The sequence below is a fragment of the Cavia porcellus genome, unplaced genomic scaffold, assembly GCF_034190915.1.
Source record: "Cavia porcellus strain 051 isolate PalLab524CR breed Dunkin Hartley unplaced genomic scaffold, mCavPor4.1 scaffold_2, whole genome shotgun sequence".
NCBI lineage: Eukaryota > Metazoa > Chordata > Mammalia > Rodentia > Caviidae > Cavia > Cavia porcellus.
Window position 1 is genome coordinate 151,801,226 of NW_026947485.1, and position 13,301 is coordinate 151,814,526.

A 13,301-nucleotide genomic window follows, 5' to 3' on the forward strand; every position below is an offset into this window, starting at 1 on the left:
TTTTTCTATCAGGCCATTCTTTAGTAGGAGTGAGAAAAACATCACGGGTTGGTGGGAATCGGAGGGCCTGAATTCGGATAGGCAGAGAGTGGCAATGTAGAATGCAGAAAAGCACCACAGGGTGGTCAGCATGGGGAGATCAGGAGAGATGCAGTGGCAATGTAGGATAGGTTTCTGATAAACATCGCGGGGTGGTGCGTCTTGTAAGGGTTTCTAACAGGTCATTCATTAGTACGAGTGAGAACAACATCACGGGTCGGTGTGAATGAGGGCCTAAATTAGGATACTCAATGAGTGGCAATGTAGGAAGGAGAAAATCACCACTTGGTGTTCAGCATCGGGAGGTCAGGAAACATGAAGTGCAATGTAGGATAGGTTTCTGAAAAACATCGCGGAGTGGTGCGCATTGTAAGGGTTTATAACAGGCCATTCACTAGTAGGAGTAAGAACAACAGCACGGTGTGGTGTGAATCGGAGGGCCTGAATTAGGATAGGCAGTGAGTGGCAATGAAGAATAGAGAAAAGCACCATGGGGTGGGCAACAGGGGGAGATCAGGAAACATGCAGTGGCAATGTAGGATTAGTCTCTGAAAAACATCATGGGGTGGGGCGCATTATAAGCGTTTCTAACAAGCCATTCACAAGTAGGAGTGAGAAAAACATCACCGGGTGGTGTGAATTGGAGGGCCTGAATTAGGATAGGCAGTGAATGGCAATGTAGGATGGAGAAAAGAACCACTGGTTTGTAAGCATGGGGAGATAATGAAACATGCAGTGGCAATGAAGGATAGGTTTCTGATAAACATCGCAGGGTGGTGGGCATTGTAAGGGTTTCTAACAGGCTATTCACTGGTAGGAGTGAAAAAACCATCACGGGGTGTTTTGAATCGGAGGGCCTGAATCAGAATAGGCAGTGAGTGGCAATGTAGGATGTAGAAAAGCACCACAGGGTGGTCTGCATGGGGAGGTCAGGAAACATGCAGAGGCAATGTAGGATAGGTTTCTGAAAAACATCGCGGGGTGACGAGCATTGTAAGGTTTTCTATCAGGCCATTCACTAGTAGGAGTGAGAAAAACATCACGGGCTGGTGTGAATCGGAGGGCGTGAATTCGGATAGGCAGTGAGTGGCAATGTAGGATGGAGAAAAGCACAACCGTGTGGTCAGCATCGGGAGGTCAGGACAGATGCAGTGGCAATATAGGATAGGTTTCTGAAAAACATCGCGGTGTGGTGCGCATTGTCAGGGTTTCTAATAGGCCATTCACTAGTAGGAGTGAGAAATACATCATGACGTGTTGTGAATCCGAAGGCCTGAATCAGCTCAGACATTGAGTGGCAATGTAGAGTGGAGACAAGCTCAACGGGGAGGTCAGGATGGGGAGGTCAGGAAACATGCAGTGGCAATGTAGGATAGGTTTCTGAAAAACATCGCGGAGCGGTGAGAATTGTAAGGGTTTCCAACAGGCCATTCACTAGTAGGAGAGAGAAAAACATCACGCGGTCGTGTGAATCGGAGGGCCTGAATTAGGATAGGCAGTGAGTGGCAATGTAGGATGTAGAAAAGCACCATGGGTTGGTCAGCATGGGGAGGTCAGGAAACATGCAGTGGCAATGTACGATAGATTTCTGAAAAACATCGCGGGGTTGTGCACATTGTAAGGGTTTCTGACAGGACATTCACTAATAAGAGTGAGAAAAACATCACAGGTTTGTGTTTATCGGAGGGCCTGAATCAGGATAGGCAGTGAGTGGCAATATAGGAGGGAGAAAAGCACGACGGGGTGGTCAGGATGGGGAGGTCAGCAAACATGCAGTGGCAATGTAGCATAGGTTTCTCAAAAACATCGTGGGTGGTGCACATTGTAAGGGTTTATAACAGGCCATTAACTACTAGGAATGAGACATACATCATGGTGTGGTGTGAATCAGAGGGCCTGAATCAGAAAAGGCAGTGAGAGGTAATGTAAAATGGAGAAAAGCACCACGGGTTGGTGAGCATGGGGAGGTCAGGAAACATGCAGTGGCAACAATGTATGATAGGTTTCTGAAAAACGTGGCGGGTTGGTGCCCATTGCAACTGTTTCTAACAGGCCATGCACTAGTAGGAGTTCTGACAAACATCAAGGGCTGATGTGAATAGGTGGTCCTGAATTAGGATAGGCAGTGTGTGGTAATGTAGGATGGAGAAAATCACCTCGGGTGGTCAGCATGGGGAGGTGAGGAATCATGCAGTGGCAATGTAGGAAAGGTTTTGAAAATCATCGCAGGGTGGTCCGCATTGTAAGGGTTTCTAACAGGGCATTCACTAGTAGGAGTGAGAAAAACATCACGGGGTGGTGTGAATCGGAGGGCCTGAATCAGTGTAGGCAGTGAGTGGCAATGTAGGTTGGAGAAATGCACCACAGGGTGGTCAGCACGGTGAGGTCAGGAAACATGCAGTGGCAATGAAGGATAGGTTTCTGATAAGCATCAGGGGGTGATGCGCATTGTAACGGTTTCTAACAGGTCATTCACTAGTAGGAGTAAGAAAAACATCACGGGGTGGTGTGAACCGGAGGGCCTGAATTAGGATAGGCAGTGAGTTGCAATGTAGGATGGAGAAAAGCACCATGCGGTGGTCAGCATGGGGAGGTCAGGAATCATGCAGTGGCAATGTAGGATAGGTTTCTGAAAATCATAGCAGGGTGGTGCGCATTGTAACGGTTTCTAACAGGCTATTCACTGGTAGGAGTGAAAAAAACATCACGGGGTGGTGTGAATCTGATGGCCTGAATCAGGATAGGCAGTGAGTGGCAATGTAGGATGTAGAAAAGCACCATGGGCAGGTCAGCATGGAGAGTTCAGGAAACATGCAGTGGCAATATAGGATAGGTTTCTGAAAAACATCTCAGGGTGCTGCGCATTGTAAGAGTTTCTAACAGGCCATTCACTAGTAGGAGTGAGAAATACATCATGATGTGGTGTGAATCCGAGGGCCTGAATCAGCATAGACAGTGAGTGGCAATGTAGAATGGAGAAAAGCACAACGGGGTGGTCAGGATAGGGAGGTCAGGAAACATGCAGTGGCAATGTAGGATAGGTTTATGAAAAACATTGCGGGGTGGTGTGCATTGTAAGTTTTTCTATCAGGCCATTCTTTAGTAGGAGTGAGAAAAACATCATGGGTTGGTGGGAATCGGAGGGCCTGAATTCGGATAGGCAGAGAGTGGCAATGTAGAATGCAGAAAAGCACCACAGGGTGGTCAGCAAGGGGAGATCAGGACAGATGCAGTGGCAATGTAGGATAGGTTTCTGATAAACATCGCGGGGTGGTGCGTCTTGTAAGGGTTTCTAACAGGCCATTCATTAGTACGAGTGAGAACAACATCACGGGTCGGTGTGAATGAGGGCCTAAATTAGGATACTCAATGAGTGGCAATGTAGGAAGGAGAAAATCACCACTTGGTGGTCAGCATCGGGAGGTCAGGAAACATGAAGTGCAATGTAGGATAGGTTTCTGAAAAACATCGCGGAGTGGTGCGCATTGTAAGGGTTTATAACAGGCCATTCACTAGTAGGAGTAAGAACAACAGCACGGTGTGGTGTGAATCGGAGGGCCTGAATTAGGATAGGCTGTGAGTGGCAATGAAGAATAGAGAAAAGCACCATGGGGTGGGCAACAGGGGGAGATCAGGAAACATGCAGTGGCAATGTAGGATTAGTTTCTGAAAAACATCATGGGGTGGGGCGCATTATAAGCGTTTCTAACAAGCCATTCACAAGTAGGAGTGAGAAAAACATCACCGGGTGGTGTGAATTGGAGGGCCTGAATTAGGATAGGCAGTGAATGGCAATGTAGGATGGAGAAAAGAACCACTGGTTTGTAAGCATGGGGAGATAATGAAACATGCAGTGGCAATGAAGGATAGGTTTCTGATAAACATCGCAGGGTGGTGGGCATTGTAAGGGTTTCTAACATTCTATTCACTGGTAGGAGTGAAAAAAACATCACGGTGTGTTTTGAATCGGAGGGCCTGAATCAGAATAGGCAGTGAGTGGCAATGTAGGATGTAGAAATGCACCACGGGGTGGTCAGCATGGAGAGTTCAGGAAACATGCAGTGGCAATGTAGGATAGGTTTCTGAAAAGCTTCGCGGGTTGGTGCACATTTTAAGGGTTTAAAACAGGCCATTCACTAGTAGGAGTGAAAAAAACATCACGTTGTGGTGTGAATCGGAGGGCCTGAATCGGGATAGGCAGTGAGTGGTAATGTAAAATATAGAAAAGCACCATGGGGTGGTCTGCATCGGGAGGTCAGGAAACATGCAGAGGCAATGTAGGATAGGTTTCTGAAAAACATCGCGGGGTGACGAGCATTGTAAGATTTTCTATCAGGCCATTCACTAGTAGGAGTGAGAAAAACATCACGGGCTGGTGTGAATCGGAGGGCGTGAATTCGGATAGGCAGTGAGTGGCAATGTAGGATGGAGAAAAGCACCACCGTGTGGTCAGCATCGGGAGGTCAGGACAGATGCAGTGGCAATGTAGGATAGGTTTCTGAAAAACATCGCGGTGTGGTGCGCATTGTCAGGGTTTCTAACAGGCCATTCACTAGTAGGAGTGAGAAATACATCATGACGTGTTTTGATTCCGAAGGCCTGAATCAGCTCAGACATTGAGTGGCAATGTAGAGTGGAGACAAGCTCAACGGGGAGGTCAGGATGGGGATGTCAGGAAACATGCAGTGGCAACGTATGATAGGTTTCGGAAAAACATCGCGGGTTGGTGCGCATTGTAACTGTTTCTAACAGACCATTCACTAGTAGGAGTGAGAAAAACATCACTGGGTGGTGTGAATCGGAGATCCTGAATCAGTATAGGCAGTGAGTCGCAATGTAGTATGGAGAAAAGCACCACGGGTTTGTCAGCATGGGGAGGTAATGAAATATGCAGTGGCAATGTAGGATACGTTTCTGATAAACATCACAGGGTGGTGTGCACTGTAAGGGTTTCTAACAGGCCATTCCCTAGAAGGAGTTAGCACAACTTCACAGGGTGGTGTGAATCGGAGGCCTGAATTATAATAGGCAGTGAGTGGCAATGTAGCTTGGAGAAAAGCACCACGGGGTTGTCTGACTGGGGAGGTCAGGAAATATGCAGTGGCAATGTAGGATAGGTTTCTGAAAAACATCGCGGGGTGGTGAGCATTGTAAGGTTTTCTAACAGGCCATTCACTAGCAGGAATAAGAAAACCATCATGGGGTGTTGTGAATCGAACGGCGTGAATTAGGATAGGCTGTGAGTGGTAATGTAGTATGGAGAAAAGCACCACGGTTTTGTCAGCAAGGGGAGGCAAGTTAACATGCAGTGGCAATGTAGAATAGGTTTCTGATAAAACTCGTTGGGTGGTGCGCATTGTAAGGGTTTCTAACAGCCCATACACTAGTAGGAGTGAGAAGAACATCACGGGTTGGTATGAATCGGAGGGCGTGAATTAGGAAAGGCATTGAGTGGCAACATAGGAAGGAGAAAAGCACCACAATGTGGTCAGCATGGGGAGGTTAGGAAACATTCAGTGGCAATGTAGGATAGCTTTCTGATAAACATCGCCGGGTGGTGCGCATTGTAAGGTTTATAATAGGCCATTCACTCGTGGGAGTGAGAAAAACATCACGGGGTGGTGTGAATCGGAGGGCCTGAATTAGGATAGGCAGTGATTGGCAATGTAGGATGGAGAAAATCACCACGGGATGGTCAGCATGGGGAGGTCAGGACACATGCATTGGCAATGTAGGATAGGTTTTTGGAAAACATCGCGGGGTGGTGCAAATAGTAAGGTTTTCGAACAGGCCATTCACTAGTACGAGTGAGAAAAACATACCGCGGTTGTGTGAATCAGAGGGCATGAATCAGCATAGGCAGTGAGTGGCAATAAAGGATGTAGAAAAGCAAAACAGGGTGGTCAGCATGTGGAGGTCAGGAAACATGCAGTGGCAATGTAGGATAGGATTCTGAAAAAGTTCGCAGTTTGGTGCGAATTGTAAGGGTGTCTAACAGGCCATTCACTAGTAGGAGTGAGAAAAACATCACGGTGTGGTGTGAATCGGAGGACCTGAATCAGGATAGGCAGTGAGTGGCAATGTAAAATGGAGAAAAGCACCACGGGTTAATCAGCATGTGGAGGTCAGGAAACATGCAGTGGCAATGTCGGATAGGTTTCTGAAAAACATCTCGGGGTGTAAGAATTGTAAGGGTTTCTAACAGGCCATTCACTAGTAGGAGTGAGAAAAACATCACGGGTTGGTGTGAATCAGAGGGCCTGTATTAGGAAAGGCAGTGAGTGTCAATGGAGGATGGAGAAAAGCACCACGGGGTGGTCAGCATTGGGAGGTCAGGAAACATGCAGTGGCAATATAGGATAGGTTTCTGAAAAACTTAGATGGTTGATGCACATTGTAAGGGTTAGTAACAGGCCATTCACTAGTAGGAGTGAGAAAGACATCACGGGGTGGTGTGAATCGGAAGGCCTGAATCAGGATAGGCAGTGAGGGGCAATGTAGAATGGAGAAAATCACGACGGGATGGTCAGCATGGGGAGGTCTGGAAATATGCAGTGGCAATGTAGGATAGGTTTCTAAAAAACATCTCAGGTTGTTGCGCATTGTAAGGGTTTCTAACAGGCCATTCACTAGTAGGAGTGAGAAAAAGATCACGGCGTGGTGTGAATCAGAGGGCCTGAATATGGATATGCAGTGAGTGGCAATGTAAAATGGAGAAAAGTACCACTGGTTGATCCGCATGGGAGTTCAGAAACATGCAGTGGCAATGTAGGATAGGTTTCTGAAAGACATCGCGGGGTGGTGAGAATTGTAAGGTTTCTAACAGGCCATTTACTAGTAGGAGTGAGAAAAACATCATGGCTTGGTGGGAATCGGAGGGCCTGAATCAGGACAAGCAGTGAGTGGCAATGTAGGATGGAGAAAAGCACCATGGGGTGGTCAGCACGTCGAGGTCAGGAAACATGCAGTGGCAATGTAGGCTAGGTTTTTGATAAACATCACCGGGTGATGCGCAATGCAAGGCTTTCTAATAGGCCATTCACTAGTGGGAGTGAGAAAAAGATCACGGGGTGGTGTGAATCGGAGGGCCTGAATTAGGATAGGCAGTGAGTGGCAATGTAGGATGGAGAAAAGCACCACGGGGTGGTCAGCATGGGGAGGTCAGGAAACATGCAGTGGCAATGTAGAATTGGTTTCTGAAAAACATCACGGGGTGGTGCACATTGTAAGGGTTTCTAACAGACCATTCATTAGTAGGAGTGAGAAAAACATCACGGGGTGGAGTGAATCAGAGGCCTGAATCAGGATAGGCAAGGAGTGGCAATGTAAGATATAGAAAAGCACAACGGGGTGTTCAGCATAGGGAGGTCAAGAAACATGCAGTGGCAATGTAGGATTGGTTTCTGAAAATCTTCGCAGGTTGGTGCGCATTGTAAGGGTTTCTAACAGACCATTAACTAGTAGGAGTGAGAAAAACCCGACGGCGTGATGTGAATCAGTGGGCCTGAATCAGGATAGGCAGCGAGTGGCAATGTAAAATGGAAAAAAGCACCATGGGTTGATCAGAATCGGGACGTCAGGAAACAGGCATTGGCAATATAGGATAGGTTTCTGAAAAACATCCCGGGGTGGTGCGCATTGTAAGGGTTTCTAACAGGCCATTCACTAGTAGGAGTCTGAAAATCATCACGAGGTCGAGTGATTCGGAGGGACTGAATTGGGATAGGCAATGAGTGGCAATGTAGGATGGAGAAAAGCACCAGGGGTGGTCAGCATGGGGACATGAAGAAACATGCAGTGGCAAATTAGGATCTGTTTCTGAAAAACATCGCGGCGAGGTGCGCATTGTAAGGATTTCTAACAGGCCATTCACTAGAAGGAGTGAGAAAAAAATCACGGCGTGGTGGGTTTCGGTGGGCCTGAATCAGGATAGGCAGTGAGTGGTAATGTAAAATGGAGAAAAGCACCATGGGTTGGTAAACATATGGAGGACAGGAAACATGCAGTGGCAATGTAGGATAGGTTTCTGAAAAACATCGCGGAGTGGTGAGAATTGTAAGGGTTTCCAACAGGCCATTCACTAGTAGGAGAGAGAAAAACATCACGCGGTCGTGTGAATCGGAGGGCCTGAATTAGAATAGGCAGTGAGTGGCAATTTAGGATGTAGAAAAGCACCACGGGGTGGTCAGCATGGGGAGGTCAGGAAACATGCAGTGGCAATGTAGGATAGGTTTCTGAAAAACATCGCGGGGTTGTGCACATTGTAAAGGTTTCTGACAGGACATTCACTAATAGGAGTGAAAAAAACATCACAGGTTTGTGTTTATCGGAGGGCCTGAATCAGGATAGGCAGTGAGTGGCAATGTAGGATGGAGAAAAGCACGACGGGGTGGTCAGGATGGGGAGGTCAGCAAACATGCAGTGGCAATGTAGCACAGGTTTCTCAAAAACATCGTGGGTGGTGCACATTGTAAGGGTTTATAACAGGCCATTAACTACTTGGAGTGAGACATACATCATGGTGTGGTGTGAATCACAGGGCCTGAATCAGAAAAGGCAGTGAGAGGTAATGTAAAATGGAGAAAAGCACCACGGGTTGGTGAGCATGGGGAGGTCAGGAAACATGCAGTGGCAATATAGGATAGGTTTGTGAAAAACATCACGTGGTGCAGAGAAATGAAAGGGTTTCTAACAGGCCATTTTCTAGTAGGAGTGAGAAAAACATCACGGGTGGAGTTAATCAGAGGGCCTGAATTAGGAGAGGCAGTGAATGGCAATATAGGATGGAGAAAAGCACCAGGGGTTGGTCAGCATGGGGAGGTCAGGAAACATGCATTTGCAATGTAGGATAGGTTTCTGAAAAACATCGCGGGGTGGTGCGCTTGTAAGGATTTCTAACAGGCCATTGACTAGTTGGAGCGAGAAAAACATCACGGTGTGGTGTGAATCAGAGGGGCTGAATCAGGATAAGCAGTAATTGGCAACGTAGGATGGAGAAAAGCACCAGGGCTGGTCAGCATGGAGAGGGCAGGAACCATTCACTGGCAATGTAGGATAGGTTACTGAAAAACATCGTGGGTTGGTGCGCATTGTAAGGGTTTCTTAAAGGCCCTTCACTAGTAGGAGTGAAAAAAACATCAGGGGTGTTGTGAATCGGAGGGCCTGAATTAGGATCGGCAGTGTGTGACAATGTAGGATGGAGAAGAGCACCACGGGTTGGTCAGCATGGGGAGGTCAGGAAACAGGCAGTGGCAATGTAGGATAGGTTTCTGAAAAACATCACGGGGTGGTGCGCATTGTAAGGGTTTCTAACAGGCCATTAACTAGTAGGAGTGTTAAAAACATCACGGAGTCGTGTGAATCGGGGGCCTGAATTAAGATAGGCAGTGAGTGGCATTGTAGGATGGAGAAAAGTACCACGGTGTGGTCAGCATGGGGAGGTCAGGAAACATGCATTTGCAATGTATGATAGGCTTCTGAAAAACATCACGGGGTGGTGCGCATTGTAAGGGTTTCTAACAGGCCATTCACTAGTAGGAGTGAGAAAGACATCATTGGGTGGTGTGAATCGGAAGGCCTGTATCAGGATAGGAAGTGAGGGGCAATGTAGAATGGAGAATATCACCACGGGATTGTCAGCATGGGGAGGTCAGGAAATATGCATTGGCAATATAGGATAGGTTTCTGAAAAACATCGCAGGTTGGTGTGCATTGTAAGGGTTTCTAACAGGCCATTCACTAGTAGGAGTGAGAAAAAGATCATGGTGTGGTCTGAATCGGAGGGCCTGAATCAGGATAGGCAGTGAGTGGCAATGTAAAATGGAGAAAAGCACCACTGGTTGATCCGCATGGGAGTTCAGGAAACATGCAGTGGCAATATAGGATAGGTTTCTGGAAAACATCGCGGGGTGGTGAGAATTGTAAGGGTTTCTAACAGGCCATTCACTAGTAGGAGTGTGCAAAACATCACGTTGTTGTGTGAATCGGAGGGCCTGAATTAGGATAGGCAGTGAGTGGCAATGAAGGATGGAGAAAAGCAAAACGTGGTGGGCAGGATGGGGAGGTCAGGAAACATGCAGTGGGAATGTATGATAGGATTCTTAAAAACATCGTGGGGTGCTGTGCATTGTAAGGGTTGCAAGGCCATTCACTAGTAGGAGTGAGAAAAACATCACGGGGTGGTGTGAATCGGAGGGCCTGAATCAGGATAGGCAGTGAGTGGCAATGTAGGATATAGAAAAGCACCACGGGGTGGTCAGGATGGGGAGGTCAGGAATCATGCAGTGGCAATGTAGGATAGGTTTCTGAAAAACATGACAGGTTGGTGCGCATTGTAAGGGTTTCTAGCAGGCCATTCACTAGTAGGAGTGAGAAATACATCATGGTGTTGTGTGAATCAGAGGGCCTGAATCAGGAGAGACAGTGAGTGGCAATGTAGCATGGAGAAAATCACCAGGGGTGGTCATCATGGGGAGGTCAGGAAACATGCAAAGGCAATGTAGGATATTTTTCTCAAAAAACATCAAGGGTTGGTGCGCATTGTAAGGGTTTCTAACAGGCCATTCACTAGTAGGAGTGAGAAAAACATCATGGGGTGGTGTGAATCAGATGTTCTGATTTAGGAGAGGCAGTGATTGGCAATGTAGCATGGAGAAATGCACCACGAAGTAGTAAGGATGGGTAGGTCAGGAAATATGCAGTGGCAATGTAGGATAGTTTTCTGAAAAACATCGCTGGGTGGTGCGAATTGTAGCTGTTTCTAACATGCAATTCACTAGTAGGAGTGAGAAAAACATCACGGGCTGCTGAAATCGGAGGTCCTGAATTAAGATACGCAGTGAGAGGCAATGTAGGAGGATGAAAAGCACCACGGGGTGGTCAGCATGGGGAGGTCAGGAAACATGCTATGGCAATGTAGCAGAGGTTTCTGAAAAACATCGCAGGTTTGTGCGCATTGTAAGGGATTCTACCAGGCCATTCACTAGTAGGAGTGAGAAAAACATCAAGGCGTGGTGTGAATTGGAGGGCCTGAATCAGGATAGGCAGTGAGTGGCAATGTAAAATGGAGAAAAGCACCACGGGTTGATCAGCATGGGGAGGTCAGCATACATGCAGTGGCAACGTAGGAGAGGTTTCTGAAATACGACGCGGGATGGTGAGAATTTTAAGGGTTTCTAACAGGCCATTCACTAGTAGGAGTGAGAAAAACATCACGGGGTGGTGTCAATCGGACGGCCTGAATTAGGATACGCAGTAAGTGGCAATGCAGGATGGAGAAAAGCACCACGGGGTGGTTAGGATGGGGAGGTCGGGAAAAAATGTAGGAAAGGCTTCTGAAAAACATCGTGGGGTGGTGTGCATTGTAAGGGTTTCTATCAGGCCATTCACTAATAGGAGTGAGAAATACATCATGGTGTGGTGTGAATTAGAGAGCCTGAATCAGGATAGACAGTGAGCGGCAATGTAGGATGGAGAAAAGCACCAGGGGTGGTCAGCATGGGGAGGTCAGGAAACATGCATTTGCAATGTAGGATAGGTTTCTGAAAAACATCACGGGATGGTGCGCATTGTAAGTGTTTCTAACAGGCCATTCACTAGAAGGAGTGAGAAAAATATCACGGGGTGGTGTGAATCGGAGGGCCCTGAATTAGGATAGGCAGTGAGTGGCAATGTAGCATGGAGAAAAGCACAATGGCGTGGTCAGCATGGGGAGTTTAGGAAACATGCAGTGGCAATGTAGGATAGGTTTCTGAAAAACATCGCGGTGTGGTGCGCATTGTAAGGGTTTCTAAAAGGCAATTCACTGGTAGGATTGTGAAAAACATCACGGGGTGGTGTGAGTCGGAGCGCCTGAATTAGGATAGGCATTGAGTGGCAATATAAAAGGGAGAAAAGCACCACGGGTTGGTCAGCATGCGGAGGTCAGGAAACATGCAGTGGCAATGTAGGATAGGTTTCTGAAAGACATCGAGGGGTGGTGAGAACTGAAAGGGTTTCTAACAGGCCATTCACTTGTAGGAGTGTAAAAATCATCACGGGGTGGAGTGAATCGGAGGGCCTGAATTGGGATAGGCAGTGAGTGGCAATGTAGGATGGAGAAAAGCACCAGGGGTGGTCAGCATGGGGACGTGAAGAAACATGCAGTGGCAATTTAGGATCTGTTTCTGAAAAACATCGCGGGGTGGTGCGCATTGTAAAGATTTCTAACAGGACATTCACTAGCAGGAGTGAGAAAAAAATCACGGCGTGGTGTGTATCGGAGGGCCTGAATCAGGATAGGAAGTGAGTGGTAATGTAAAATGGAGAAAAGCACCATGGGTTGGTCAGCATGGGGAGGACAGGAAATATGAAGTGGCAATATTGGATAGGTTTCTGAAAAACATCGCGGGGTGGTGAGAATTGTAAGGGTTTCCAACAGGCCATTCACTAGTAGGAGTGAGAAAAACATCACGGGGTGGTGTGAATCAGAGGGCCTGAGTTAGGAAGGGCAGTGAGTGGCAATGAAGGATGTAGAAAAGCACCACGGGGTGGTCAGCATGGGGAGGTCAGGAAACATGCAGTGGCAATGTAGGATAGGTTTCTGAAAAACATCGCAGGATTGTGCGCATTGTAATGGTTTCTAACAGCACATTCACTAATAGGAGTGAGAAAAACATCACAGGTTGGTGTTTATCGGAGGGCCTGAATCAGAATAGGCAGTGAGTGGTAATGTAGGATGTAGAAAAGCACGACGGTGTAGTCAGCATGGGGAGGGCAGGAACCATTCACTGGCAATGAAGGATAGGTTTCTAAAAAACATAGCGGGGTGGCGCGCAATGTAAGAGTTTCTAACAGGCCATTTACTAGTAGAAGTGATTAAAACTTCATGGTGAGGTGTGAATCGGAGGGCCTGAATCAGTATAGGCAGTGAGTGGCAATGTAGGATGGAGAAAAGCTCCATGGGTGGTCCACATGTGGAGGTCAGGAAACATGCAGTGGCAAATAGGATAGGTTTCTTAAAAACATCGCGGGGTGATGCGCATTGTAAGAATTTCTACCAAGCCATTCACAAGTAGGAATGAGAAAAACATCATGGAGTAGTGTGAATCGGAGGGCCTGAAATAGGATAGGCGGAGAGTGGCAATGTAGGATGGAGAAAAGCACCATGGGTTTGTAAGCATGGGGAGGTAAGGAAAGATGTAGAGGCAATGTAGGATAGGTTTCTGAAAAACATCGCGGGGTGGTGCGCATTGTAAGGGTTTCTAACAGGCCATTCACTAGTA